Here is a 5,950-nt window from a genome sequence, read left to right as displayed (position 1 = left end):
CCTATTGATGCTATTATAATTATTTACAGTATAATAATTCAGCAATAAACTATCCAGAATTCAAATGAGGAATTTTTTATTGTAATCATTGGGGCAAACCTTAAAAAAACTCACACCAAGTATAGAGCAGCACAAGAACTTGAAAGGATGTGTTGGTGGAAAAATGGACCACCCCACAAATGTAATCATAGCACCCAAATCCATCAGCAAGCTCGAGCTCATCCTAAGTGATCGGGCTCTTCCGCTCTCGAGATCATCCTAAGTGATTGGGCTCTTCCGCTCTCGAGCTCATCCTAAGTGATCGAGCTCTTCCGCTCTCGAGCTCATCCTAAGTGATCGGGCTCTTCCGCTCTCGAGCTCATCCTAAGTGATCGAGCTCTTCCGCTCTCGAGCTCATCCTAAGTGATTGGGCTCTTCCGCTCTCGAGCTCATAGACCAGAGAGCCGAGACCAGAGAGCCGAGACCAGAAGGCCGAGACCAGAAAGCCGAGACCAGAAGGCCGAGACCAGAAGGCCGAGACCAGAAGGCCGAGCACAGCAGGCCAAGCCCATGCCTTAGCCAAATATCCAATTTCCACCTAACCCTCTAAGGAACCTGACAACTCCACTACAACCTGCCACCATCTTTGAGCCATCAAGGCATAAGATCTTCGCAGGTATTCGGCACGACCTGTCATTAATGCATGAGACCCCCTCAAGTCTCCGATGCACTCAGTTATTTAATGAACACGGCTCAAGGCGATCTCCGGATCACTGAACCATCAAAGCGTATGGCTCTCCCTGACCGCCGGTTCACTCGGTAATAAATGCACTTACCATCCACGGACCCCAGGCCTACCACGGCCGGCGGTTCAACCACCCCAACAGGTCCGATCGACCGTGACAACTCCCTGGTTCCGGTCTGATTCGGCCTTATTTTCCACCACGCCATTAATGGGCCAAATCGTGCCCAATTATTACAAAACAGGACAAACCTCCTGTCACCTCCCAGGTAACAAAAATCCTCCTATAAAAGGAAACCTGGGGAGAAAAGGGAGAAAAAAAACCCGAAGCCCGAGAGAACCCTCCTAGACCGGGTGGAAAGAAGTGAACAGCACAGATACAATTGAGGACATCATCCTCTTCATCTTCTTTATCTGATCCAAATATTCTCCTCCTTGCTCTCTCCACATATTGGCCCCCTCTGACTTAAGCATCGAAGGGCCGGCGCCGGGGAGCCCGGCCACCGGTTTTTCTTGCAGGACTTACGCCCCCCAGGAGGACGCCCCCCGCCGGCACGCCATCGACCACCGCTCCTGCGGCGGAGCTCCACCCTACAGGAGAATGCCAGTAGCCGACGCACAGTCATCCACCGTCCCTGCGGCGGAGCCCCTCCTCCCCGGACGGGACAAGACACCTTCTTCACCGCTCACCAGTAGCCGGCGGACTTGCACCCCTCCAGGAGGACGCCACCAGCCGGCGCACGGTCATCCACCGTCCCTGCGGCGGAGCCCCTCCTTCCCCGGCTTCGCGGCGGCCCCCGGGTCCAATTTCCAGCAACAGTTGGCGCTAGAGGAAGGGCCCGAGTTCGCTGCCATGAAGCTAAGAAGCAAAGGGGCTTCCAATGCCTCTCGACGTCCTCCACCCAGTCCTGAGCATTCCGTCCGGAACTCACCACCTCCGGCTGAGTCAGTTCATCAAGTTCGGCCGGAGCAGTTTGATGCCCTGGTGCAACAAGTGCAAGCCTTGGCTACCGCTGTCCAAAGCTTGCAACCCAGGGGCATCCCAACGGCACCGCCTCCTCCGGCTCCAGTTCAACCGGAGCCCCCTACAAGCGGGTTTCCCCTTCGAGTATTATGCTCCAAGTCCCAAACGCTCAGTCCAAAATTCACCATCAAGATCTCCGGTAGATCAAGTTCCACAAGTCCAACTCGAGCACTTCGATGCGCTTGTGCAGCAAGTCCAAGCGCTAGCTATTTGCAGCCCAAAGCCTGCAACAAGTGGAGGCCCCTCCTGTGCCGCCTCCACGGAATCATGTTAAGTAGAGGAAGAAACTTTCTCCTGACTCCCGAGCCATCTCGAATCAGGCATGGCTCCCGCTGCAACGACGTATGTGGGGGCAACCAGTGAGAAGTAGTAGTCCAAGTCTCACGTCAACGAGTTGAGGGGAAAGAGAAATAAAAGCTGAGGTCTGGAGAAGGAGAGTTATGGAGCTTTAAAATGGGATTGTAAGCCTCTGTGACAAAGGGTACAGCCCCATTAAATCCCATTATCCTTCCAAGTCTTCTGTCTTCCGGCAGCAAGCAAGAAACCAGCATGTACTCCCCCCTTACGGGCGTAAGTCCTTGGGACGGCGCCCGCAACATTGCTCCCCTTTCAGAGCGTCGCCATCACTGAAGCCCCCGCCGAGCTCATGCAGACTGAGCTCAGAAACCCGAGCGCAAAACACCTAAAAAATCAAGCCAAAGAAGGCCGGTGCCGAACCAAGCCCTGAGGGACTTCAAAGCTCGAGAGCTATCAAAATATCTCCAAAAGGTACAGGACGCCACTTTGGCTTCAAATAAATTCAATATTTTATCTATTTTCAGGTTAGCCAACGAGCTCGGCTCGTTCTCCATCGGCCAACGAGCTCGGCTCGTTCTCCTATCCTGACCACGGTCAGGATGCCCCGAGACGTCGGGATGCCCCGGCTATAGGGAAGCTCGAGACGTCGAGATGAGTTGCGGTCCTCTCTGACCAGACGAGCTCGGCTCGTTCTCCATCGGCTTCCACCGACGAGCTCAGCTCGTGCTCCATCGACTATGAGTTGCGGTCCTCTCTGACCAGACGAGCTCGGCTCGTTCTCCTACCCTGACCACGGTCAGGATGCCCCGAGACGTCGGGATGCCCCGACTATAGGGAAGCTCGAGACGTCGAGATGAGTTGCGGTCCTCTCTGACCAGACGAGCTCGGCTCGTTCTCCATCGGCTTCCACCGACGAGCTCGACTCGTGCTCCATCGACTATGAGTTGCGGTCCTCTCTGACCAGACGAGCTCGGCTCGTTCTCCTACCCTGACCACGGTCAGGATGCCCCGAGACGTCGGGATGCCCCGGTTACCGGGAAGCTCGAGACGTCGAGATGAGTTGCGGTCCTCTCTGACCAGACGAGCTCGGCTCGTTCTCCATCGGCTTCCACCGACGAGCTCGGCTCGTGCTCCATCGACTATGAGTTGCGGTCCTCTCTGACCAGACGAGCTCGGCTCGTTCTCCTACCCTGACCACGGTCAGGATGCCCCGAGACGTCGGGATGCCCCGATCCGTCGGGATGCCCCGAGACGTCGGGATGCCCCGGCTATAGGGAAGCTCGAGACGTCGAGATGAGTTGCGGTCCTCTCTGACCAGACGAGCTCGGCTCGTTCTCCATCGGCTTCCACCGACGAGCTCGGCTCGTTCTCCATCGACTATGAGTTGCGGTCCTCTCTGACCAGACGAGCTCGGCTCGTTCTCCTACCCTGACCACGGTCAGGATGCCCCGAGACGTCGGGATGCCCCGGCTATAGGGAAGCTCGAGACGTCGAGATGAGTTGCGGTCCTCTCTGACCAGACGAGCTCGGCTCGTTCTCCATCGGCTTCCACCGACGAGCTCGGCTCGTGCTCCATCGACTATGAGTTGCGGTCCTCTCTGACCAGACGAGCTCGGCTCGTTCTCCTACCCTGACCACGGTCAGGATGCCCCGAGATGTCGGGATGCCCCGGTTACCGAGAAGCTCGAGACGTCGAGATGAGTTGCGGTCCTCTCTGACCAGACGAGCTCGGCTCATTCTCCATCGGCTTCCACCGACGAGCTCGGCTCGTGCTCCATCGGCTATGAGTAGCGGTCCTCTCTGACCGGACGAGCTCGGCTCGTGCTCCTACCCCGGCCTCGGCCGGGATGCCCCGACCATAGGGAAGCTCGAGACGTCGAGATGAGTAGCGGTTCTCTCTGACCGGACGAGCTCGGCTCGTGCTCCATCGACTATGAGTAGCGGTCCTCTCTGACCGGACGAGCTCGGCTCGTGCTCCTACCCCGGCCTCGGCCGGGATGCCTCGAGGCGTCGAGATGCCCCGATTTGCTGGGATGCCCCGATACGTTGGGATGTGGTCTTTATTGGCCAAACGAGCTCGGCCGTTCTCCATCGACTTCAACCAACGAGCTCGGTTCGCTCTCTATTCCTGGATTTCTCTGCCGACGTCCCCAAAGAACGGAGTCCGAGCAGAGAAGCGTCTTTAGTCGCCTCGGCGCCAGGACGCACACGGTACAAGGTACCCATTTACTTAATGTTCCTACATTGATGTCTCTATTGTCTATTCTATTCTTGGATTTCTCTGCCGACGTCCCCAAAGAACGGAGTCCGAGCAGAGAAGCGTCTTCAGTCGCCTCGGCGCCAGGACGCACACGGTACAAGGTACCCATTTACTTAATGTTTCTACATTAATGTCTCCATATTGTCTATTTTTGGATTTCTCTGCCGACGTCCCCAAAGAACGGAGTCCGAGCAGAGAAGCGTCTTCAGTCGCCTCGGCGCAAGGACGCACACGGTACAATGTACCCATTCATTTAATGTCTTTACATTCTCATTTATCTTTACTTGGATTCTTCTCTGCCGACGTCCCCAAAGAACGGACTCCGAGCAGAAAAAGCGTCTTCAGTCGCCTTGGTGTAAGAACGCTCACAGCACCAGGACGATCGATGACTGAACTACTTCCTTCGCCCGAGCCAAAAAGCAGCTCGGACTCGGAAGTCGGGGAGTAGTGTTGGTGGAAAAATGGACCACCCCACAAATGTAATCATAGCACCCAAATCCATCAGCAAGCTCGAGCTCATCCTAAGTGATCGGGCTCTTCCGCTCTCGAGCTCATCCTAAGTGATCGAGCTCTTCCGCTCTCGAGCTCATCCTAAGTGATCGGGCTCTTCCGCTCTCGAGCTCATCCTAAGTGATCGGGCTCTTCCGCTCTCGAGCTCATAGACCAGAGAGCCGAGACCAGAGAGCCGAGACCAGAAGGCCGAGACCAGAAAGCCGAGACCAGAGAGCCGAGACCAGAAGGCCGAGACCAGAAGGCCGAGACCAGAAGGCCGAGCACAGCAGGCCAAGCCCATGCCTTAGCCAAATATCCAATTTCCACCTAACCCTCTAAGGAACCTGACAACTCCACTACAACCTGCCACCATCTTTGAGCCATCAAGGCATAAGATCTTCGCAGGTATTCGGCACGACCTGTCATTAATGCATGAGACCCCCTCAAGTCTCCGATGTACTCAGTCATTTAATGAACACGGCTCAAGGCGATCTCCGGATCACTGAACCATCAAAGCGTATGGCTCTCCCTGACCGCCGGTTCACTCGGTAATAAATGCACTTACCATCCACGGACCCCAGGCCTACCACGGCCGGCGGTTCAACCACCCCAACAGGTCCGATCGACCGTGACAACTCCCTGGTTCCGGTCTGATTCAGCCTTATTTTCCACCACGCCATTAATGGGCCAAATCGTGCCCAATTATTACAAAACAGGACAAACCTCCTGTCACCTCCCAGGTAACAAAAATCCTCCTATAAAAGGAAACCTGGGGGGACAAGGGAGAAAAAAAACCCGAAGCCCGAGAGAACCCTCCTAGACCGGGTGGAAAGAAGTGAACAGCACAGATACAATTGAGGACATCATCCTCTTCATCTTCTTTATCTGATCCAAATATTCTCCTCCTTGCTCTCTCCACATATTGGCCCCCTCTGACTTAAGCATCGGAGGGCCGGCGCCGGGGAGCCCGGCCACCGGTTTTTCTTGCAGGACTTACGCCCCCCAGGAGGACGCCCCCCGCCGGCACGCCATCGACCACCGCTCCTGCGGCGGAGCTCCACCCTACAGGAGAACGCCAGTAGCCGACGCACAGTCATCCACCGTCCCTGCGGCGGAGCCCCTCCTCCCCGGACGGGACAGGACACCTTCTTCACCG

This window comes from Phoenix dactylifera, chromosome 14 (genome assembly GCF_051530095.1).
Source record: "Phoenix dactylifera cultivar Ajwa chromosome 14, Ajwa_hap1_PhDact_Kaust_v1.1, whole genome shotgun sequence".
In the NCBI taxonomy this organism is placed as follows: Eukaryota; Viridiplantae; Streptophyta; class Magnoliopsida; order Arecales; family Arecaceae; genus Phoenix; species Phoenix dactylifera.
The sequence above is the reverse complement of the archived record's forward strand: the minus strand, read 5'-3'. Positions refer to the sequence as shown.